Below are 26,371 nucleotides of genomic sequence, written 5' to 3' on the forward strand. Positions count from 1 at the left end.
GATCGCTTTGAATCCTGCAATGGCAGATGGAAACGACGATGTTCTGACTACGATGAGCGTTTTGGTCATTGTGTGTTCTCTGTTGTTGCGACGGCGGCGCGCGCGAAAGGCATGCAGGCGAAGGTTGTGGGTGCACCCCTGCTGGCGCTACCGAGACGTTGAGGGGCAAGCGAATGCTTTGCTTCCCCGGCTGTGCGCCCAAGATGAAGTCTTCTTCCAAGAGTGAGTGATTACAACCTTTTTAAACGCGTATTGTGCCGTGTGTGTGATGTGATAGTGATGTTGTCTTTGATTCTTGATTATAGTTTCCTGTGGATGCCGCCGAGCTCGTTCGACACACTCCTCCACCTCCCCACAGGGGCGTCTGCGTAAGCAGGCGTTTGGTGTGTTGCGACACCACGTACCAGAGCACACGAGGGTTGGCCCCTCCCGCGTGTAACCGTGCGCGGCTTAGCCGTGTCCGGGGAAAGGGGGATCCTGGGGGTTGAGCCGATGCCGGGTGTTCGGACCTTTAAGGCCTCCCGGCTGAGGCAACACACCTCTTCGGCCTCTGCTTTACGTAGACGGCACCCCCGGACTGACCCACCCGGGAGAAATCGGCAGTCGCCTCTTCCTGTCTCTCTCTCCGTAAGTCTTCGTCTTTATCTCTCACTTTTTGATCTTTCCTGTCTTCTTTTCTCTTCCGTTTATTCCTTCCTCCACGGCGGCAAGGGTTAACCTTGTGTGGCTATCCTACCTTGGGTACACCATATTTGGTTATAGTGACGGCGTATGGCTGGCGTCGTGCAGGCTTGGACGCAAGCTCTGCCGCGTCCCCTCGTTGGGTTCCGTGGTGGGCGGCCGGCGCTCTTGCCGAACACACACACACTTTCCTATGGCAGCGCAAGCCTCCGTTGTTTATGATCGGCGTCTGAAGAGGTGCCGCACTGAAGTACCATTCCAGTTTTCCTTTCGGAGCAACGCTCCGTCTTTCCCCAAGTAATATGTAGTACACAGTGAAAGCAACACGCCTGTTAGAAAGCTCTCACCATTCCTGGTAGCCAAATGCCTGAAAGATAAAATTGGACCGGCATACAAAGCCTCCAAAATGTCTAGCGGGCACCTCCTCCTAGAAGTGAATAACAAAGATCAAGCAGATAAGCTGTCTGAACTTACCAGCATAGGCGACGCCACAGTGACAATTCCACCACATAGAACACTGAACACAAGCCGGGGAGTAATATCAGAGGTAGACTTTACTGGCCTGAATGATGAGGAACTCCTTGAGGGTTTCCAGGAGCAAAACGTGACAAAAGTACAAAGAGTAGTCATCCGCAGAAATGGCCAAGAGACCTCAACAAAGCATGGCATGCTTACATTTAGAACAAGCATAATGCCTACCTCTCTGGATGCGGGGCACGTAAAAATAAACGTCAGACCATATATCCCAAACCCAAGACAGTGTTTCAAGTGCCAAAGGTTCGGACATGCTTCACATGCATCCCGAGGCCAAACAACCTGTGCTAAATGCAGCTCAAATGATCATCAATCTGAAAACTGCACTTCTTCCCCACATTGTAATAACTGTAAAGGAGACCATCCAGCCTGCTCGCGGTCTTGCCCATGCTGGAAAAAGGAAAAGAAAATCGTTGCACTAACTATGAAAGAAAAAATTTCGTTCTTTGAAGCCAGGAAGCGGCTATCATACCTTTCGCGAAGAAGTTATGCCGATGTGAAGCAGGCGGGGGCAGAGTCACAGAGGCCTCCGGAGTCCTCCGAGCCCACGCGCAGTGTTGCCGCAGTGACTCCTCCCGCCCCCGTGATAGAAGCAGCCGACGCTGCTCCATCGTCTTCACAGACCATGCAGACACCAGTCCCGCAGGGTCCTAAGACCAACCGTACTCCGAGGCCCGAGACACGTGTCTCGGCGCCAAATTCTCGGTCCTACAGCGCCACAGAGAGAGCGATGGAGGTAGATACAAAAACCCCGGTGTCATTGACACCGAAGGACAAGCGCTCTCTTGAGCGCGGTAAGAGGGACAAGATCCCAATAACCACCAAAATAAGAAGGCGATAACCTGAAGGTTATCGCTCCTTTGTATCACCCTTCCTGAGATCAACGTCACCTAATATCTTTCCTATCTCCTATTCAATTGTTAAAGCCATTTTTTACCCTTCAATTCCATAATGGCCTTTATTATTCACTGGAATTGTAGAGGTATTTTACATAACTTAGGTGACAATAAAGACCTGTTATTTAACTTCTCTCCTGTGGCCTTATGCTTACAGGAAACAAACCTAAGTGAAAAACACATATTTTAAAAGGTTTCACTGTTGTACGGCGCGACCGTACTCAGATGAACCGGCCCCGCAGGGGCGTCTGCGTCAGCAGGCGTTTGGTGTGTTGCGACACCACGGACCCGAGCACATGAGGGTTGGACCCTCCCGCGTGTAGCCGTGCGCGGCTTAGCCGTGTCTGGGGAAAAGGGGATCCTGGGGGTTGAGCCGATGCTGGGTGTTTGGACCTTTAAGGCCCCCCGGCGGAGGCAACACACCTCTTTGGCCTCCGCTTCACATAGACAGCACCCCCGGACTGACCCACCCGGGGGAAATCGGCAGTCGCCTTTTCCTGTCCTCCTCTCCAATCTTCGTCTTTCTCTCTCGTCTTTTACATCTCTCCTGTCTTCTCATCACTTCTCCTCACTTCCTAGTTTCCCGGCGGCAAGGGTTAACCTTGTGTAGCTAGCCAGCCTTGGTTATGCTGTATTTGGTTATAGCAGCGATGTACGGCTGGCGTCGGCAGGGTTTCTATAGCAGGAGCTCCTGTCACGTCCCACTGTTGGGCTCCATGGTGGGTGGTCGGCATCGCGGCCGAAAACCCAACTGTACATATGGAAAACGCTTTTCCTAAACTCCCTGATCGCCCTCAGAAAAGAGGGCGCACCGAAGAGGTCTTTCAGTTTTTCGGACGCCAAGTCCACAATTTTCCTCGTTTTCATGTAATCCACGCAGAAAAACCAGCTAAACAAGTACGAACAATCTCCCCTTTCCTAGTATCTAAGTCCCTTACCGAAGTTTTTGGTCCAGGATATAAGGTGTCAAGGATGGCTAGCGGTGACCTCCTCTTGGAGCTCCGCGACCAGAAGCAATTTGAGAAGCTGCCACAGCTAGTATCATTTGGGGAGACCCAAGTAGTTGTAACCCCGCACCGCACGATGAATACCTCCCGCGGCGTTGTCTCGGGCGATGATTTGCTGGAGCTCACTGAGGCTGAGCTCTTGGAGGGCTTCAGCGAACAGAATGTTATAAATGTCAAAAGAATTAAGATGAGGCGAGATGGAAAAGAACTTGCGACCAAACACCTAATACTCACCTTCAATTCAAGTGTCTTGCCCGAGTCAATCGAGGCCGGGTACATCAAGCTCCGTGTGAGACCATACGTGCCAAATCCCCTCCGATGTTTCAAGTGTCAGCGTTTTGGCCACAGTTCGCAGAGCTGCCGAGGCCGCCAGGCTTGTGCGAAATGCAGCGCGCACGAACACTCCTCTGAATCTTGTGAGAATGCTTTCCACTGTGTAAACTGTGATGGCGAGCATGCCGCATACTCGCGGTCATGCCCGTCTTGGAAGAAAGAAAAAGAAATAGTCACAATCAAAGTAAAAGAAAGCATATCATTCAAAGAGGCACGCAGGCGGGTTGCATACCTTCCTAAGGCCAGCTTTGCCGAAGTGGCGCGTCAAGGGGCAGCGTCACAACGGCCTCCGGCGGCTGTCCGACCCACAAGCCGTGAGTCGGCAGTTACGCCATCTGCCCCCGCGGCGGTTGCAGCTAGCGCTGCTCCGCCTACCCAGCAGACGGGGCCACTGACCCCGAAGGTGGGTGCAGCCGAGGCTGCCCCACCCTCCCCCGGCCCTTCTAGTGCTGGCAACAGCCGGCGCACCCAAATTCCTCAAAATGCCCCATCGACCGCCGGGCTGGTGGGCGCAAGGGTCTTGCCCTCCAAGGTGGGACTCTCTCTGAAAACTTCTCGCTCGCAAGAGCACGTGTCCGGAGCCTCACTAGAGGCAATGGACACTACACATGTCCTCAAGGCGCACCAAACGCCTAAGGAGCGGCGAGGCTCCCTTGAACGCTCCAGAAAGGGCAAAACCCCGGTTACAGGGCCTCGAAAGAGCTCTGTAATCTAAGGCATCACTGCCGTTTCCGTAAGCACAGCACCAATTTACTATAAAAATGGATACACAAATAATTCAGTGGAACGTCAGAGGTCTCCTTAGAAACCTTGATGATGTGCAAGAACTCATCCACAAACATAATCCAAAAGTGCTGTGTTTACAGGAAACACACTTCAAATCTATACACACAAACTTTCTCCGAAAGTATGTTACGTTTCGCAAAGACCGCGAGGATGCTGTCGCAGCATCTGGCGGTGTAGCCATTATTGCTGACAAAAGTATAGCATGTCAGCATTTAAAGCTCCAAACGGCCCTTGAGGCCGTGGCCGTTCGAGCCGTACTTTTAAATAAACTCATTACAATCTGTTCTCTGTATATACCACCACATCATCACCTTCACAGACGCGACTTAGAGTCATTAATAGATGAGCTCCCGGACCCCTATTTTATTCTTGGTGATTTTAATGCACACAGTACTTTGTGGGGCGATTCACGCTGTGATGCGCGAGGTCGCGTCATTGAACAGGTGCTTTTTTCCTCTGGAACATGTCTGCTGAACACGAAGGAGCCCACATATTTTAACCTGTCCAACAAGTCATACTCTGCCATAGATCTTAGCATTTTATCGCCGACGCTTTTACCCTATTTTAAATGGAACGTGCTTAACAACCCGTATGGGAGTGACCACTTCCCAATAATCCTAACAACCCCGAAAGAAGATCAACTTCCCCCGCAGGTCCCTCGGTGGAAGGTTGACTCAGCCGATTGGGAACAATACCGAACTCTTACACATATGACTTGGACTGAGATGTCCGGTATAACCATAGATGACGCTGTTAGATATTTTACAGCTTTTATACTTGATGCCGCATGCAAATGTATCACTCAAGTGAGCGGCATGAGTTCCAAACGGCGTGTTCCCTGGTGGAACGATGCATGCAGGCAAGCACGGAGGAACCAGAACAAAGCGTGGGCGATATTTCGCGATTCTCCAACTGCTGAAAACCTGGAAAATTTTAAACATGTCAAATCCCAGGCAAGGAGAACGCGCCGACAAGCGAGACGAGAGAGTTGGACGAAGTTCATATGAAGCATCAACTCCTACACAGATGAGACAAAAGTCTGGAACAGAGTGAAGAAAGTTAATGGGCAACAAACGTATTCCTTACCTCTAGTAAATAGCCACGGAGAAAGCCTTGAAGACCAAGCCAACTTTCTCGGTGCACATTTTGAATACATATCGAGCTCTTCACACTACTCTGAAACCTTCCTAAAATACAAAACACAAATAGAACAGCAAAAATTAGAAAGAAAATCTGCTAAAAGTGCTGCGTACAACGATCCATTCTGTATAGCAGAACTTCAGGCAGCACTAAACTGTTGTAATACATCCGCCCCAGGTTCAGACCGCGTAATATATGAGATGTTAAAACAACTACCATCCGAAACACAGAAAACCCTCCTTTACCTATACAACGTTATTTGGTCTTCCGGCGAGATCCCCTCTGTTTGGAAGGAGGCTATTGTAATTCCAATCCTAAAACACGGAAAGGATCCTTCCTCTGTATCGAGTTACAGGCCTATAGCATTAACAAGTTGCCTATGCAAAGTATTCGAAAAAATGATTAACTGTCGCCTGCTACACTTCCTAGAATCAAACAAATTGCTGGACCCATACCAGTGCGGGTTTCGGGAGGGTCGATCCACCACTGACCATCTCATACGTATCGAGGCACGTATCCGTGAAGCTTTTGTCCATAAGCAGTTTTTCTTATCAGTATTCTTACATATGGAGAAAGCCTATGATACAACGTGGCGGTTTGGGATTTTGAGAGACCTCTCACAGTTAGGTATACACGGAAATATGTTCAATGTTATCGAAAGTTATCTGTCGAATCGGACATTCCGTGTTCGAGTGGGCACTGTTCTGTCACAGAAATTTGTACAGGAAACTGGAGTGCCGCAGGGCGGGGTGCTCAGCTGCACACTCTTTATAGTAAAAATGAACTCTCTTCGTCTAGACATACCACATAACATCTTCTATTCGACGTATGTTGACGATGTGCAGATGGGTTTTCAATCAAGTTCTCTTGCAATCTGTGAGCGACAGATCCAGCTTTGTCTTAACAGGGTCTCCAAATGGGCTGATGTGAACGGGTTCAGACTGAACCCACAGAAAAGCACCTGTGTCATTTTCTCTAGAAAAAGAGGCCTGCACCCTGATCCTGAAATTGTGTTGCATGGTGAGCGTCTGCCCGTAAACAGGGAACATAAATTCTTAGGCATAATTTTAGACGCGAAACTAACCTTTGTACAGCACATAAAATATCTTAAAGACAAGTGCATGAAAACAATGAATATCTTAAAGGTGCTCTCACGCACAACCTGGGGCAGTGATAGAAAGTGCCTCTTGTACTTGTACAAAAGCCTCATACGCACACGACTAGACTATGGAGCCATAGTTTACCAGTCGGCTACTCCAATTGCTCTAAAGATGCTTGACCCTGTCCACCACTTAGGAATTCGCCTGTCCACAGGCGCCTTTAGAACAAGCCCAGTGGAAAGTCTGTACGTTGAATCGGATGAGTGGTCACTGCATCTGCAGAGAACATATTCGTCTTTCATGTATTTTCTTAGAGTGAACGTAAACAGTCAGCATCCCGCGTATTACACCCTAAACGATTTGTCCAGTTGCCAACTTTTCCGCAACCGGCCCAGAGTGGCACAGCCTTTCTCCATGCGTGTTAGAGACATGGCTGAAGGAACAAGGGTTCCACTGCTTGAATACCACCTTATGTCTCCTGCTATACGGCCCCCGCCGTGGCAGTGGCAACCAATAGACTGTGATACATCTTTCGTAGCTGTCACAAAGCACGCGCCTGTCGCGCATATACGAATGTACTTCCTCGAATTACAGCACAAATACTCCTCTCCTGAATTCTTTACAGACGCATCGAAGTGTAATTTTGGCGTATCTTACGCAGCGGTCGGTCCATCCTTTTCAGATGCCGGTGTTCTGCACCCTAACACAAGTATTTTCACAGCAGAGGCCTACGCGATATTGGCTGCCGTTAAACACATTAATGAATTTAATATCCCAAAGGCAGTTATATACACAGACTCTTTGAGTGTTGTAAATTCTTTGAAAACTGTCCGGAAATATAAAAACCCTGTAATTCTATCTCTTTACTCAGCATTATGCACAACCTATCAGTCCAAACAGCATATCGTCGTATGCTGGGTGCCGGGGCACCGAGAGATAGAGGGAAACGTGTTGGCTGACGAGCTAGCCACATCCGTCAACGCGAACGCTTCCAACACTTCCACGACTGTCCCTGTAATGGACCTCAAGCCCTCAATAAGAAAAAAGCTAAGGGCTTTCTGGCAGTGCTTGTGGGACAAACAAACAGAAAATAAACTACATGTTATCAAGCCGTATATTGGCAACTGGCCACCGGTATCAAAGAACCGCCACACAGAGGTAACACTTTGCAGACTCAGGATAGGACACACATACAGCACACACGCATACCTCTTGTCCGGTGGCGATCCACCCATGTGTGATAAATGTGGTGAGCCACTTACCGTGATTCACATCCTGCTGCAATGCAGTGAATTAGACGCTAATAGGAAAAAGCATTTTCCATTCCCACATCGGCAGCGAATTCCGCTTCATCCTCAAATGTTCATAGGTATAGAACCTCTTTTTAAATATCAGTCGTTGTTCGAATTTTTAAGAGATGTACGTAGTTTTCATGTTATATCACCAGGAAATCCATAGCATAGCCTCTTAACTGAGGTTTCTGCTGCGGTAACTGCATTAATAGAAAGCGCCTGCCTCCCAGCCTTTGGGCTCAAAGGCCTCCCGGAGGCTCAGGTGATATGTCCACATTCTTGCATTTTAGCTCCACGATCACTTATCACGCGTACTAGATCCATAGACAACTATATGTATCACTATCATAATTTTATATTATATATCATTTTACGCTTTTATGATACGGAATGATTTTAGGCCACTTTACAGCCATGTCACATCCCACCATCGTAACTCACCAATCAGCGTTTAACACATCATTATCAGTCATGGCGCTCTTTGGCCACACCTGGCCCTTGCGCCACTAAACAATACACATCCATCCATCCATCAGATGAACCGGCTTTCGGGTGGTGTAGCCATTGTTGTGCAGGGCGGTATTGCAGTTATAGAAGTTCCGATTACCAGTCACATATACGCCGTTGCTTTCACTGTTATAACTCACAATACCATCACCATTTGCTCGCCGTATATCCCACCCCACACGCATTTTACCACTAAACATTTAGAAAACATAACAGGTCAATTACCGGAGCCATTTGTTTTAGTGGGGGATTTTAATGCGCACGGTACTCTTTGGGGTAGCATGAAAACTGACCAAAGGGGCAAATGGTTGAAGGTTTTATTCTATCAAATGATATCTGCCTTTTAAATTCAGGTGCACCGACATACTTTTCACCGACTTCCCGTACTTTTAGTTCTTTAGATTTAGCTTTTTGCTCACCGTCTCTTTTTAATGATCTTAAATGGGAAACCATCGACAAGTCTTATGGCTGTGACCACTTGCCCGCAATCGTCAAATTTTTATCGTCACCACCAACCTTAGTCACTAGGCCACGCCAGTGGAAATTACAGCTCGCTGACTGGCCGCTTTTTACGGAAAACGCGAAACTAGAAGTTGTCTTTTCACAAGAACTAAGCATTGATGAACTTAATAAAAAAATCACTGATGTCATAATCTCTGCAGCAGAAAAGGCAATACCTCAGTCACCCGGTATTGTACACAAAAGGTTAAATCCCTGGTGGACGAACGAGTGTACCGAAGCCAAAAAGAAACAAAATAAGGCCTGGGGAATCCTACGTAGGTACCCCACTTATAGCAACCTTTTAAATTTCAAACAGGCCAAAGCCAAAGCACGATTTATTCGAAGACAAGCAGAGCAATCTTCATGGCAAAAAATATGTATCTTCAATTAATAATACGGTCACGTCAAAACGAATGCGGGACCAGGTAAGGACGTTTAGAGAAGAGTACATATCATACACAATACCACTACTCACATGTCCAGGCACACAAACAACACTGCAGGACCAGGCCAACTTATTAAGCGAAAATTTTTACAAGGTCTCCAGCTCAGCAAACTACTCAATTGATTTCTTAAAATATGAAATGTCGGCGGAGAAACAGAGACTGCCCACTACTGGGGCTGCAAATGAACCTTATAATGACGTCCTCACAATGCAAGAATTGAACAGGGTTCTCTCTGCCAGTAACAAAACAGCAACAGGTCTTGACCGTGTCCACTACACAATGTTGGCACACCTCTCTCAAGCATCAGCAGAAACACTTCTTAAATTTTTCAACAAGATCTGGGAATCTAGAGTAATGCCCACAGACTGGAAAAATGCACTAATTGTGCCTTTTTTGAAATCAGGTAAATCCACAACGTCCCCAAGCAGCTACAGGCCATTGCCTTAACAAGCTGTCTAGCCAAATCCTACGAGAGTATCATAAACATAAGGCTCACATTCATCCTTGAATCAAGGAATCTAATAGATGTGCACCAGTGCGGATAGAGAAAGGGCTGCTCGACAACTGACCAGCTCGTACGACTAGAACATGAAATTCAAAGTTTCAAAGTTTATTTGTCAATACAGCATACAAATACACAAATTCTGACCTGCCTAAGCATGTTGTGCTTGTTGGGTCAGGCAGCAGGTGGAGAATCTTCTAAAAGAATATGTAAAGGATGTTGCCAAACGGCATGGACGCTGAGAGGTCATTTCCCTTCCTAGAATTGGGGGAGGTCGCCGTTTTCGGGCTTAGCCGGGAGTAAAGCCAGCCGGGCGCTTTGTTAATGAGTCGGGAGACGCTCTTTGAGGGCAGATAGCCCGCGCCGACGCGTCGGGACATTTTAACCTGTCACGCGTGCGGGAAAAGCGTCGTTAGGGTGTCAATGGTCATGCCGGGGGGGGGGGGGGGGTACAAAGCGGCAGCTTATAACCCGAGGGATCGGTGACCCGACGCGCAGTCTCTTGAAAGGTAGGCTGGCGCCACCGAGACAAATCCATCGGTGCACTTAGCTTTGCGGGCCTTTGCGAGACGAACAATGCACAAGGCGGCATTGTGAATCGGTGGGCGCACGTCGGCAGGGGTGACTTTTGCGGCACGCAGTGCGCGATGGGATTAGATAAGGCGCGAGGACGGGGCGACGCAGATGGCCGTTCCCCGTAAGTGTTTTTCAAAGTGTCGGGAGACTTTTCCATATATGTCGCGGAGGCGAAACGGTTGGGATGTTATTTGTTTATTTGTTGTTTCGTGGTTACTTTCTCTCCCTCTATCTCTCTGAATGTTCCGAGGAACGCAGGGAGAGGGTGAGAGAGAGAGTGCCCAATGAGTGACAGCCCAGTTGACCCCATCAGGTCACTGGGGTGTCGTGATTTGCCGTGAGGGGATTCGGGAGGGGCAACCGAAGGTTTAAAACCTGGCTCCCCGACCTCTCACCAGGGTTCCGGGCGCAAGAAAGGTGCTCTGCACTTTCGGCTCTGCCGAGTTAAGGCGCCGGTCCCAGTGTAACCCAAGGGTCTTGACGTACGAACGGTGCTATGTACTATCGGCTATGTCGAGTTGATGCGTCAGACCCACTGTAAATAGCTGTCAATGTATATAATGTGTACATAAAGTCTATTCTCCAAGTTCAACGTCTATGGCGTCCCATCTCTGATGGAAGAGGAGAAACGACGACAGCTGAAGCAAAGTTTTCTCTACCAAGTAAGCTGGTTACGCCAGCTTGGAGGCACTCGGTGCTCACGAAAGCAAGAAGAGAAGGTAAAGAAAATTCACTGGCGCAGTCTGGACAGGATCGAAACAGTCGACGACAAGGAACGCTCTGCATTCCGACTGAAGCGTCGCAGACAGCGAGGAAGTTCGCCAGAGACTGCAAGAAGCAATCCGGCAACGACATCGGACTTCGGCCTGGGCAAGAAAATCCGCAGCTGAGGCGAAGCAAGCTGTCAATCCAAGGGCATCGACGGTTCCTGGCCGTCTCCACTTCAAGCAAGGTCCCGTGAGGACATAGGAACTTTGGTGCGACCGACGGTGCCGACTCTGCAACGGGCAAGGCGTGGCAGCGGCGACCAGCAGCATCTCAGCAAGTGGTGAGTCCTCTCGCCCTTACACCTCGGGGGTACCGCTGCCTAGTCGTATAGTATTGTATGAATTCGAGGTTTGCTCACTTGAACCCTGACAGGAGAAATCACCCCATGATGAGTGAGATGGGAGACGAGAATGTCCCGAAATTTAACTAGTATATCATGGGATGACATGTGTTCTTTAGAAATCGATGCTGCTGTGGAATACTTCACAGCCTTCATAATGGATGCCGCAAGTAAATGCATACGTGAAGTAAGTGGCTCGGCATGCAAAAGGCATGTCCCGTGGTGGAATGATGAATGTAGAGTCGCACGTAGGAATCAAAACAAGGCGTGGGGGTTGCTACGTGCTTCGCCCACTGCAGAGAATCTTGTTAACTTCAAGAAAGTTAAGTCTCAAGGCAGGAGAACCCGCCGACAGGCCAAAAGAGAGAGTTGGCAAAAGTTTTTATCGAACATCAACTCGTTTACAGATGAGGCGAAAGTCTGGAACCGCGTAAATAGAATTAGACGCAGACAAACATATTCACTCCCTCTGGTAAACACACAGGGTGATACGCTGCAACATCAGGCAGACTCACTTGGCGAACACTTTGAGAGTGTGTCAAGTTCAAAACATTATTCGAAACCCTTCCTAAAGTATAAACAAATAGAAGAATGTAAGCCACTCAAAAGAAAATGTCTACAGAATGAATCGTACAACTGCCCTTTCAGTATTGCCGAGTTCAGAGCTGCCTTGAGCTCATGCAAGAGCTCTGCACCGGGATCAGACAGAATCATGTATGAAATGATCAAAAACCTACCCAGTGATACCCAAGTTACACTACTCACACTTTTCAACACCATTTGGGCTGCAGGATACCTCCCAACTGCATGGAAAGAAGCCATTGTGGTTCCTGTTTTAAAACAAGGCAAAGATCCTTCCTTAGTGGCAAGTTACCGCCCGATCGCCCTCACGAGTTGCCTTTGTAAGGTATTGAAAAAAATGATTAATCGGCGACTCATCCATTTCCTTGAAATGAGCAAAATGCTTGATCCGTATCAGTGAGGCTTCCGAGAAGGGCGGTCCACAACCGATCATCTCGTACGTGTTGAAGGAAATATCCGGGACGCATTTATACATAAACAGTTCTTCCTATCGATATTTCTCGATATGGAAAAGGCGTATGACATGACGTGGCGTTACGGAATCTTAAGAGACCTGTCAGAAATGGGCATCCACGGTAATTTGCTTAATATAATAAAAAGCTATTTGTCAAATCGTACCTTCCGGTTAAAAGTCGGCAATGCACTCTCACGGCCTTTTACGCAAGAAACGGGTGTACCCCAAGGAGGCGTTCTCAGCTGCACGCTCTTTATCGTGAAGATGAACACGCTTCGTGCTTCATTACCACCCGCCATCTTTTACTCTGTCTACGTGGATGACATTCAAATAGCTTTCAAATCCTGTAACCTCGCAGTCTGCGAGAGACAGGTACAGCATGGCCTGAATAAAGTCTCGGTGTGGGCAGACAAGCATGGATTTAAGAGCAATCCTAACAAAAGCTCTTGCGTTCTTTTTACAAGAAAGAGAGGCCTGTTTCCGGATCCTTCCTTAGAACTCTGTGGACAACGAATACCTATCAGCAAAGAGCACAAATTCCTAGGTGTCATACTTGACTACAGACTCACTTTCGTCCCCCACATTAAATATCTAAAAGAAAAATGTCTGAAAGCAATGAACATAATCAAACTTCTATCTCAGACTACATGGGGTAGTGACAGGAAGTGCTTAATGAATCTCTATAAAAGCCTCATTCGATCGCGACTAGACTATGGCGCCGTTATTTATCACTCTGCCGCCCCGAGCGCGCTAAAGATGCTAGATCCTGTTCACCATCTAGGTATCCGGTTAGCCACTGGTGCTTTCAGAACGAGCCCGATTCAAAGCTTATACGCGGAATCAAATGAATGGTCCCTCCATCTACAGAGAACTTATATCAACCTTACATATTTCCTTACAATACAATCCAATCAACAACATCCATGTTTTAACACTGTTAACGATATGACCTGCACTACCCTTTTCCATAATCGCCCCTCTGTAAGAAAGCCTTTCTCGCTACGAGTGAGGGAGCTTAGTGAAGAAATGCACGTTCCACTCCTTGAGCTTCGCCTAATGCATCCAGCCAAGCTGCTACCTCCTTGGGAGTGGCAGCTCATACAATGTGATATATCTTTCGTGGAAGTGACAAAGCATGCTCCAGAGATTGAAATCAAGATGCATTTCCGGGAACTCCAGCACAAATACTCCTGCACGGAGTTCTACACCGACGCATCAAAGTCACACGACGGGGTGTCCTATGCAGCCGTCGGTCCATACTTCTCGGAATCCGACGTACTGCACCCGGAAACTAGTATCTTTACGGCTGAGGCCTACGCACTGCTCTCGGCCGTAAAGCATATAAACAAATCACAACTCCCGAAATCAGTTATATATACGGACTCCCTCAGTGTTGTGAAGGCCTTGATGTCTTTCTGTAATCACAAAAATCCAGTATTTGTTGAACTCTACTCCGCACTGTGCAAAGCATATATATCTAACCAACATGTGATCATATGCTGGGTGCCTGGACATAGGGGGCATCGAGGGAAACGTTCTAGCAGACCAGATGGCCACATCAATCTCATCGCATGCAGCTAACTCTACTGCTTCGGTCCCTGTCACAGACCTGAAGCCTTTCTTAAGAAGGAAACTACGAAACCACTGGCAACGCATGTGGGACGAAGAAATAAATAATAAACTGCATGTAATAAAGCCACAATTAGGTTTCTGGCCTCCTGTAACAAAATCCCGCAGGACAGATGTCCTATTCTGCCGTCTAAGAATAGGACACACTTTTGGCACACACAACTTCTTACTCACGGGAAACGAGCCACCAACCTGTGGTAGATGCGGGGAGAGGCTGACCGTCCTCCACGTCCTACTGGAGTGTCGGGAAGCCGAACCCGAAAGAAAAAAACACTTTCTCTTAGCATACAGGCACCACATCCCCCTTCATCCTGTTATGTTACTTGGTCCAGAACCACTCTTTGACACCAACGCCGTCTTAGGTTTTTTGGAAGACGTTGTGTTTCATGTTATTAGCCCCACACGTTCGTAGCACTTCCTCTCTTCAGAGCATGCTGCTGCGATAATTATTTTCAATAAGCACATGCCTCTAAGCCCTTGTGGTTCAAGGGCTCTGGCGAGGCTGTAGTGCTGTATGAAATTCAACGTCTCGCATATTTTAAACAATGCATCATTCTTTTACGATGGATTTTAATCTTCACAGTCTTAGTCATTATTCATCGCCATAATTTTATAGTACATAGATTTTACGCATTTACAGCGACCATTTTTAGGCCACTTTACAGCCAAGTCACATCTTCCATAATACATCATTAACACTACCACCAGTCATGGCGCTCTTTGGCCGAACCTGGCCCTTGCGCCACAAAACAACACACATCATCATCACGAGAATGTCGAGGACAACTCAGCTAGGGCTGTAGCGCCAGAAAGCCAGAGGGAAATGGACCTCAGAAGCCTCGCGGATAGGCGCCGAGTGCTTGAGTTGGAGGTGGAGCTTGCGCGACTTAGGCAGAACGGAGGTGGTAGCTCACGGGAAAGCGGGCACGCGTTCGATGTGCAGGATCGCTGCAGTGAGCTGAGACGCTATGTTAAATGTCTCGCTGGGGTGCTTCCCAAATTTCCGTCAGAGGCCGAGGCTCCGGTATGGTTTGAGACTGTTGAGAGCGCCCTGAAAGCATATGAAGTGCCGAGGGGGTTTTGGGGACAGATTGTTTTCCCGTTGGTGGCGGAAAAAGTTCCGTTTTTGTCCACGAGGCTTAGCCCGGCGGAACATAAAGAGTATCCAAAAGTCAAGGAAACAGTACTTGACGAGCTCAAACTTTCCGCAGGGGAATACCTCAAAAGGTTCTTGGGGTCAGGAAAGCGCATGAATGAAGGATGGAGACCTTATGCACCTCGCCTTCAAAGTTACCTGCACTTCTACCTTGACTCGAGAGGCGTGTCGACGTTTGAGGAGCTCGTTAAACTGTTGGTTGCAGACCAACTGAAGAAAAACCTGTCAGATGACGCACTCCGGTACGTCACGCTGCAGGAAGGGAAAACGTGGCTAAAAGCACCGGACCTAGCCGCGCTACTGCGGACATTCGCCTCCTCGAATGTCCGCAGTAGCGCGGCTACTGGCAAAAACAGCGCAGGGAAGCAGCTGAAACAAATGACGGCAGAGTCGCAAGGCCAGAGTGTTAAGCCAGGCGCATCGCAAAGTAGTCGCGGCGGTGGGAAGGGTCAAGGCGCGGAGACAAAACCAAAGTTTAGAAGTTGCTTCGCGTGCGGCTCTAGTGGGCATATGAAGTGGAATTGCCCCCTAGGCTCGGGGCAGCAAACATCGAAGGTTCCGAGTGCTAAGAGTGATAACTTGGCAGCGCACGTCGCGATAGGAGAGCCAGCAGCTGGGCATAGCGACCTCATTCCCGTTGTTCTGGACTGTAAGGATAGACATATCGACGCAATTTTAGACACGGGAGCGGAAATTACAGTGTTGCGTGAGAGCGTATTGCCGCCAGAGATCGTACAGTCGCATGGAACAATCAGCCTAACCTCCGCCTTCGGAGAAAAGGTGAGGGCGAAACTCGCCGTGGTTCCGCTGACCATGTCCCGCGATTGTGGCGTTTTCGCAGACGTAAATGAGTCGGTGCCGGTGCTGTGTGCTTTAACTGACAAGCTGACAGCACGGACCGATTGCCTCCTGTCGGAGGAAGCATGGCAATTGCTTAAAGCCGAGCGCGATTTTGAGGGGGTGGTGAAAATGAGAGACCAAAAGGCAGACGGCGCCCAGCCAGAACTCGAAGGCGTTCCGTCGGACGCAGGAGCTGTGAGGGCAAACGAGAAGCCTGCGCCCGACGTAGTCCGCGAGAAGCGAGTGGCGTGCCTTTCTGGGGAGTGCGGCGCAGCTGCACAAACTACCGTTTCAGCTTCGCTTGCGGAGGCGCAGCGGCGACAGTCGGTTGCGGCTGAGTTGGCTAGAGAGAGTAGCGGGTTTAATCCCGAAGTGTCGCTAAGCGGCCAGGCCGATGACGAGAAATCCGGTCAGGAGATCGTGGAGGGAGAGCCAGGTGGTTCGAGTGTCTCCGAATTCGGGGCTGATAGCTGTGTTGACCGAGAGTGCGGCGGCGCTGCGGTTGCGATGCACGCATGCACTGAGGTTGCAGAAAAGCAGCAGCCGGCAGCTACATCGTCTGTGGGCTCATCAGTGGTCGATCGGGTTCTGGCAATGGCCGACGTCACTCTGGTGAAAGTACTAGATGTCCCAAAAGAAGAGAAGACCCCAGGTGGAATGGTTTCCACTGATGGCGACGTTGTAGAGCGTCGTCGTGAGGCGCGTGGTGGCCAAAAACACGATGGGATCACGACGAGCTCTCGGAGAGTAGAGGTAAATGTAGTACCGCTCGAAGATCCTCAATTTATGACTGGACCAAGCGATGGTTGTGCTCCCATTCACGAGACACAAGTGACGGCCGTGCTGAAATTAAGCGCTGACGACCGTGTTCACGTGGCGACAGCTGCGGTGTTGAGAAAAGCAGATGAGGGCGCCATGTGCGAACCAACCGAGGTCTCGGCTAGATTCTCTATGCCTCCGAAAGGGCGAGCGTGCAGGCCTGGTCAGGCGGTTTCTATCGTAGCACTGAATCCAGGTGCCCTCAGGCCGCTGGGGAGCATGAGTTTTTCGAAGCTGTCGTGGCGCGATGGAACCGTCGTTTCTCGACAGACGGGTTGTCGCAGAGCGCGCTGCGAGATCACCCGTACACGCCGCGGGGATCAACCATTCGACCCCGGCGGCTAAGTATGAGCGGTGAGGGGTTTCCACTCCACCTATGTTTTACCTTAGTTTAAGGTGTCGGATGCTTATCGCATAGTTGAAGGCATGCTTGGGTAAAGGCAGCGGTGCTTCCGAGGCAGTTAAGATACGGGAGGACTATGCAGTGAACACTCGCGCGGAAAAGAGTGACGTGCGGAACTATTGAACTATAGAACAGAACTGTGCGAAGAAGTGTGTTCTTCAGTGAAATAAGCGTTTTCCTGTCGCATTATTGCATGCGTTCAAGGAGTTCTTGTTGTTCTGGTGTGTGTCTTTTTTTTGTTTTGTGTGTGCGGTCATTATAGTGACACCGTGGCTCGCGATGCTGTGCATAAGCCATGTTCGGTGTTTGTTATTGTTTTGTTCTTTTTCATTCGTTAGTGCTTCTGCATTTTATATGCCTGTACGGCCTTTCGTTCAGGTAGAGTTATTGTATGACCATTGTGCGCTTGCATTCAGTGTTAGCGCAGAGGGGCTCGGTTGTTGAGGAGCGATGCTAGCTCAGGCCGCCCGGGCAGGGACAGAGAAATCCTAGTGCCGAAAGCGTAACATTTGTTTTACTTTCTTCCCACCATCCTTTTTGTTTTGTTAGTATTCAGGTACCCGCATTTGAGCGCGTACATGAATCTTAGGGAGGACTTGTAAAGGATGTTGCCAAACGGCATGGTCGCTGAGAGGTCATTTCCCTTCCTATAATTGGGGGAGGTCGCCGTTTTCGGGCTTAGCCGGGAGTAAAGCCAGCCGGGCGCTTTGTTAATGAGTCGGGAGACGCTCTTTGACGGCAGATAGCCCGCGCCGACGCGTCGGGACATTTTAACCTGTCACGCGTGCGGGAAAAGCGTCGTTAGGGTGTCAATGGTCATGCCGGGGGGGTACAAAGCGGCAGCTTATAACCCGAGGGATCGGTGACCCGACGCGCAGTCTCTTGAAAGGTAGGCTGGCGCCACCGAGACAAATCCATCGGTGCACTTAGCTTTGCGGGCCTTTGCGAGACGAACAATGCACAAGGCGGCATTGTGAATCGGTGGGCGCACCTCGGCAGGGGTGACTTTTGCGGCACGCAGTGCGCGATGGGATTAGATAAGGCGCGAGGACGGGGCGACGCAGATGGCCATTCCCCGTAAGTGTTTTTCAAAGTGTCGGGAGACTTTTCCATATATGTCGCGGAGGCGAAACGGTTGGGATGTTATTTGTTTATTTGTTGTTTCGTGGTTACTTTCTCTCCCTCTATCTCTCTGAATGTTCCGAGGAACGCAGGGAGAGGGTGAGAGAGAGAGTGCCCAATGAGTGACAGCCCAGTTGACCCAATCAGGTCACTGGGGTGTCGTGATTTGCCGTGAGGGGATTCGGGAGGGGCAACCGAAGGTTTAAAACCTGGCTCCCGACCTCTCACCAGGGTTCCGGGCGCAAGAAAGGTGCTCTGCACTTTCGGCTCTGCCGAGTTAAGGCGCCGGTCCCAGTGTAACCCAAGGGTCTTGACGTACGAACGGTGCTATGTACTATCGGCTATGTCGAGTTGATGCGTCAGACCCACTGTAAATAGCTGTCAATGTATATAATGTGTACATAAAGTCTATTCTCCAAGTTCAACGTCTATGGCGTCCCATCTCTGATGGAAGAGGAGAAACGACGACAGCTGAAGCAAAGTTTTCTCTACCAAGTAAGCTGGTTACGCCAGCTTGGAGGCACTCGGTGCTCACGAAAGCAAGAAGAGAAGGTAAAGAAAATTCACTGAATAACTTCATATACATGCATTTCATGTTATACACGACATAACCGATAAATCTGACAGCACAGGATAACACACAAAACAAGTAAAACTATACACAAGGCAATAAATTTACGCACCAATCTTGTAAACCAGTCATCATCTTTCTCTTGCTGCTTGCAAGACATATATCATCGGGAATTTCATTAAACACAGCTGGTACACAGTAATTGCGCATCTTTTTACCATAATTACTATAGACCCGTGGTCCAACACAATGTTCTGTTTTCCTCAATGTAACATCTTTTTTTTTGCAGGAGTTTTATATTCATTTTAATAATAATAACAAAATAACACAGCTCACGAATCTGTAGGATGTCTAACACAACGTATTTCTCTTTCATGTCAAGCGAGTGTAATTTGGTACCGTAAGATATACTGTTCACGATTCGTTTTAGTATGACATTTAATGCTTGCTTCTTATAATCCGAGCAGTTTCCATATAATGTAATACCATATTTTAAAACAGGTTCCGCTAATGCTGTGTAGATTACTCGTCTAAGGTGAAGCGGAGATTTCCCCCGAAGGTGATACAACACGGCCGCAACGGCCCTAATCTTTCTAGAGAGGTAAACGATGTGCTCGTTCCAAGTGAGATGTTGGTCGAAATTGATACCCAGATATTGAACTGTTCGCTCTATTTTCATGGCTTCGCAATCACACGGGTAACAACGGGATGAGTGCAAGTACAGTGGTTGTGTTAAGGCAACTGTTTTTTTTTGTTTTTTTAAACATGTGAGTTTTGTTTTGTGAAGGTTTAAGAAAATGAAATTTTGTGAGAACCAATCAACTACTTCAGTTATATCTGCCTGAAACGTTTTAACGTCACTACAATAGTCAGTGATTTCAAGTGCGAGCGCTGTCTCGTCAGCGTATTGAAATATTTTTGACTTAGTCTGCAATAGATCCAAATCAGACATAAACGTTAAATAGCAGTGGGACGAGTGTACTTCCTTGAGGTAAACCAAAAGTAACATTCTTCAAATGTCCGTACGTATTATCAAGCTTTACACACTGCAACCTGTTCGTAAAATAACTGTTAAAAAACTTTTTAACATGACCGCGGAAACCAAGTGAACTTAATTTTTCGAGTAGTAACGCATGGTCTATCGTGTCAAAAGCCTTCGTTAAATCCGGGAATAGGGCTAACACAACGTGATTATTTTCTATTGCATTGTAAACATAATCAGAAAATCCTTCGAGAAGTGTTGTCATATTTCTATTTTTTGTAAAGCCAAATTGCGCAGCATTGTTCAAAGAGTATTTTTCACAGAATGATTACATAACGTATGCAACATGCTTTTCCATAATATGTGCTATCGACGACAGTTTTGCAATGGGCCTATAATTTATGAAGTCGCCTTTCTTGCCGTTCCTGCTCCTGTGCAAATCTCTGAGACGAATGCCATCATATCCTGGTGGCTTGAACGTAACGTGACGTAAATACGTAACGTAAATATAGTAACGTAAATAACGTAAATACGTAACGCGTTTCTACACAAACAACACTGTCTCACAATATTTTTCGATCTAGAGAAAGCGTATGATACCACGTGGCGGTATGGAATTTTAAGAGACCTGGCCGACTTGGGAGTGCGTGGCAGAATGCTAAACCGTCTATCTGATTTTATGGCTAATGGGACATTTCAGGTGCGTCTCGGCACAATACTTTCACACACATTTCCACAGGAAAATGGCGTTCCACTGGGTTGTATTCTAAGCACGACACTCTTCATAATCAAAATGAACTCTGTTAATAAGATCATACCATCTTCTGTTATGCACTCCATATATGTCGACGATCTGCAAGTGGCTTGCTGCGCCTCAAGTCTACCCACTTGCCAAAGACGACTACAAATAACCATAAATAACCTTACGCAATGGGCTGACAAAAATGGATTCCGTTTTTCAACAGACAAAACTGTTACAGTTCTCTTCTCCCAGAAACGAGGGCTACACTTCAATCCAGTTCTCACATTGCATGGTACAACCTTGCCGGTCAAAGAACACTAGAAATTTTTAGGCGTAACATTTGACACAAAGCTGAACTTCCTGGCCCACATTAACACAACTAAAATTAAAGCAAATAAAGCATTGAATATCCTCAAGGTGCTATCGCACAAGCACTGGGGATCTGACCGAACTTGCCTACTACGTATATAGCGGTCCCTCGTACATAGCATCCTCGACTGCGGTAGTGTAGTTTATGGCGCAGCTTGGCCGCTGTCATACATCAACCGACTCGATCCAGTTCATAATCTTGGCCTACGACTGGCAAATGGTGCCTACAGAACATCGCCTGTCCAAAGTTTTTATGTTGACTGCAATGAGCCTTCCTTACAGCAACGCAGAGCACTACTCACACTTTCCTATGTACTACGAATTCGGTCATCACCACAACATATATGCTACAGCAACGTAACACAGTGCAAATCACGGATACACTGCACAAACAAACCAAACAAGATTCGGTCACTGATCTTACGACACGAAGAATACTGTCAGAATTATGATGTCCCTCATGAGGCCTTTCTGGTTACTGAAAGGCCACCAAGGTTGCCACCATGGTACAACTTTTCACAGCTATGTGACTGGACACTAAAGAAAAAGTCATTCCGCAAGAACACATAATAAAAGAGTTCAGAGCTGTTCAAGAAAAATGTAAAAATTACACGGAGTTTTACACTGACGGTTCCAAAACACAAGCATACGTAGGTGTCGGGATCGTAACAAAAAATTGGCAAAATAGCATTCGAATAAATAATTTTTCTTCAGTGTTTACCGCCGACGTTTTTGCAATATGGACGGCAGTAAAAAAAATTACCAGCGACAAGCAGATGAATGCTGTCATATGTACCGATTCGTTAAGCGCACTTAGATCTCTAAACCTTAACTCCGCCTCTGAACCCCTCCTTGGTGATATCATAAATATGTTGGCCTATAATGAATACGGAAGAACCTTACGATTCTGCTGGGTCCCAAGCCATGTTGGGATACCAGGGAATGAAGCAGCAGATGCATGCGCGTTTATGGCAGCGCACGAAGGTATAGCATAAACAGCACTTCCATACAAAGACAGTATCCGAGCGATTCATAAGGCCCTGACATCAAAGTGGCAACTAGAATGGGTCTCATCCACAAATAACAAGTTACACACAATAATACCCCTGCTTAGAGAATGGAAGTCGTGCAGTCACCAGCAACGCTTCTATGAGGTGATCCTATGTAGACTTCGAATCGGGCATACACACCTGACACACAATTTTCTACTTCAAAACGAAAACTCGCCAACCTGCAAGAAATGCCATGGACCACTCACCATAATGCACATTATTATGACATGTCCAAATATTGAAACACAGAGACAAAAGCTTTTACAGAATCTCTACAATTTACACAAACCTTTACACCCCGCCTCAATACTCGGAGATGAACCGCTAGTGCCCTTCACTGACTTGTTCAGTTTTCTAGAAAAAACTGGTTTTTTACACAGACTCTAAAGTAACGCAGCTTGCACTGCTTTAACATTTCAATTCTTAATATCTTGTGGCTGGCGCAGCATGGCCTTAGTCGCTTTGGCGCCATGAAACCCGGATTAACTAACTAACACTGCTCCACCTAGTTCGGCCGATGATTGAGCGGCAGGACACTCCGTTCATGCGGTTGATACCTGCACACGATCGACTTGCCATGAGAGTCAGGTACGTCCGAATGTCCGTGACCCGGTACTGTCCCGTCACAGTGCCTGATCAGCAGTCCCTCGGAAAATCTTGTTTAAAACATCCCGATGAGCACTGTGATGCAAGCACCCCCCCCCCTCCTCCTCATTTAACCTTTGAGACGTATGTGATGAGAATACGCTTTTCAGATTTCTCGCAAACGGCGAGACAATGAGAAGTTTGTCGTTCAACTTCCTGACAGGACGATCAACGGCTGGAATGATCGTAAGAGAAACTTGTGCTGCATAATGGAAAATACTTCAGCCGATCTATGTAAGATTTCCACAAACAGCAGAAGAATGGAAAAAAGTAAGTGCACTGCCGTCCGTTTTGTTACTGCGGAGAGGGTTTATAGTGTTGACAAGCGTCCAGCTTGCCTTTCTTTACTTCATTTGTTATGCTACTCACTTTCCCGATGCCCCCTGCATACCGACTTTTCAAATGTGTTGAACTCCGGCATCTCATAACGCATAAGACAACTAAAGATTGCGTTATGCATTACTACGCTACTGTTTTGTTACAGCCTCATATTATATTGCCTCCCGATCACTCTTTCAGATTGCCACAGACATGCTTGTGCAGTGGAATTTTCGCAACTGCATTGGATGTATTGATGGAAAGCATGTGAACATTGAATATCCTGCAAATTCAGGGTCACGAAGCTTCAATTACAAGAAGTCATTCAGCACAGTCCTCATGGCAACATGCGATGCACATTATAGGTATATTGCATTCATGGCGAAACAAAACTTTTGTTAAACTAACTCGTTAATGGTGCATTTTTCTTGTGAACCATGAAAACAGTATATTATATTCATTGAAAGAGAGTGCTATTGTATGCACTGAAAGAAAGGAGGACAGTTCATTTGTGTATGTTACATGACGAATTAAGGAGCATAGCGTAGACAGGTGTATGATTACAATGGTTTGCTCACGCAGGTTGACCGTAAACATATTTGGTTTGACAGAAATAGCAGCAGATGTTAAGATGGTAATCTCTGAGTTGTGATAGTGTGTGGCATGTATATTTAGTCAAACTATAATGCTGCACAGAAATGATTTTACGAGACTTGAACGCAGTAGTAACTTCAGGAGGAGCAAGGTGAAAGTTATGTGCTACATCAGATGCTAAATGGGCTACACTGAAACTTCTTGCTTTATTTCAGATTTGTGTATGCGGTCGTTGGCCACTACGGGGGAAAATGCGATGTAGGAGTTTTGTTAAGAAGGAAGTTGATGCGCATGTTGGGCGAGTGCAGATTTGGGATCCCCCCAGCAGCAACAGTGGGCTCAGCGGGACTAATACCATACTTGATGGTGGGCGACGAGGCCTTCACATTGAAGCCTTACCTCATGCGGCCTTATCCTCGACGTGGTAAGTTGCTTCAATTACTTTTAACGCTGACATGTTGCTCTGATTGCCGAGATGAAATATAAATGCAGCTGTACTGTGTTATTGCTGCCACTGTTTTCCATAGCAGATACAGTTTCGTGCAATGCATGCATAGCGTAAAAATGGTCAAACAATTTCTACAAAAAATTTACAAATGCAGTCAAGCCTGCATGCATGTACATAGCAAGTCTTACAAGCAAAGGGTTAGTTTCTGCATGGAAAAAGAAATGGTTAAGAGGACTAAATTTCGTGTATGCAGTGCAATAAGAGTGTATTAAAATGCTTTTATTACTGATAATTTACATGTTATGTTGCATTTTGTGTGAAAGCAATAGTATGATGCAGTAATAAAATGTGATGTTGACATATAAGGTTTAATTGCATGATTGTAGACAAATGGATCAGCACTATCTAACCTGTTTTTCTGACAGGAGGATAATATACTGAAAATCACAAGTTGTGCAATGCAGCCAAAGGTATCCCTATGTAGCATTTCTTTAGCACAACTTAAGCATGCAAAAAATGAATAAAACCCTTATAATATTGTCCCATGGTAGTGACGGTGAAGAAAGAAGCAGTACGGTGGTATACAAAACTAGCTTTTATTTGGCGAACCTGTGCCCACAAAACAGGCTACACTTATAGCACAACGATAGCGGCGAACACTGTCGGCGATCGTCGGAAAATCTGATCAGCGGGTCAAGCGCGTCGGCTTTTATGGAGCAGTCGTCGAATGTTCTAGACTAATCGTTCGGACCCGCGTGCCTTCCACAAAGTTCTACACCATTCGCGTTATGCGATGAAATCAGATAACACAAGGTTCGGGGAGAACAGACAGCCGGGTAGAAGCATCGATAACTTTCCAGAAACGTCGGATACATGCAGGCGCGTCCCTCGCTGTGCGATTACATTTGTTAAGCGGCGAAACGTGGTCGCCCGATAAAGATAAGTACACATGTCAATATCAGTTTATGTAGTATTTTGAATTGGCCGCACTGGAAAGAGGCACTCGGAGGACATTAGATGTAGGGAAGTTTTTTTCTTTTCAAGTTAGATCCAGCGGGTGCGCATAGCTGCCAGTTATTTCAATGATTTGAAATTAGTGCCATTGCATTTTTCATCGAAGTATGTACATGTTTGCTGTTTTTGTAATGCCCTGTCCTTTTGTTTTTCTAGCTCTTCATGCCTACAGGGTAAGCCAGTACAGCGAGTACTTGAAGAGGGCTGTGTTTAATCACCGGCTGAGTCGTGCAAGGAGGCTCATAGAAAACAGTTTTGGTATCCTGGCTAGTAGGTGGCGAATACTGAAGAGACCCTTTCGAGCGTCAGAAGAAATCACTGAGAACATTGTAAGGGCATGTGTGGCGCTCCACAATTTTCTAATGAAGGATTCGGTGTTCTCAAGGACAACGTACAACCATCCTGGATTTGTTGATCATGAAGACTGGGAGAGAAATGTCACAAATGGGGCATGGAGGAACGACAGTAGTGCGCTTCCTAGGTGGACAGACCAGGGTTACCACTCTGCTCAGTAATTATTTCCATGATGGCATGAAATCAGTGATAGTTTGCATTTCATGCTTTATTTACATCAAAGCAACTGAACCTCATCAGCAACAAACAGCGAAACCTTCAAAACAATTGATTTAACTTGATCATTTAACACATGACATAATATCTTGTTCATTAGAGTTCGCGTTAAGAATTGTAAAAGTGCAAAAATACATGCGTAGTGCATGTTTTCAACAAAGCCAGTGGGTACAGCTAGCGATGAGGATGCCCATTAGAACTGTGACCTCAGTCAGACAGGCACAATATGCTGAAGGAAAAGGTTGAACATCTCCTGCATTTCTGTGTTACAGGGCTGCATTGGAAGTAAGGGATAGAATGGCATCCTACTTCATGAGTGACGGCCAGGTGCCATGGCAGGAAAGTGTCGTGAGCCGGGCACGACGGCAGGTAATTTCCGATAACAGGCAACTACTTTTCAGCACGCACACACACTAATATCAAAGAAAGCCGAAATTGCTTGCTTTCATAGAAAAATATTATCGATTGCTTGCACTTTACATTTCATTTATTCATACTGCCCCATTTCGGCTTCATACAGCAGTTTGTGGATTTTGAATGTTACCTCGCATCTTTTTTTGTGTGGTAGCATCCTAAGCTTAGCAGCTATCCAGTTTGCTGCCTCTTGACCGTCATCTGTCGGGGCAGTCATTTCATTTTTTTTTAGTTCTAA

The 26,371-nt window shown here is 47.1% G+C and overlaps 1 pseudogene; it reads left to right on the forward strand.

The window, feature by feature from the left end:
* Nucleotides 1-19: 19 nt before the first annotated feature.
* LOC139055700 (uncharacterized) lies at nt 20-26,136 on the forward strand (annotated as a pseudogene).
* The last annotated feature ends 235 nt before the right edge of the window (nt 26,137-26,371 follow it).

Source organism: Dermacentor albipictus, chromosome 2 (genome assembly GCF_038994185.2).
Source record: "Dermacentor albipictus isolate Rhodes 1998 colony chromosome 2, USDA_Dalb.pri_finalv2, whole genome shotgun sequence".
Lineage (NCBI taxonomy): Eukaryota > Metazoa > Arthropoda > Arachnida > Ixodida > Ixodidae > Dermacentor > Dermacentor albipictus.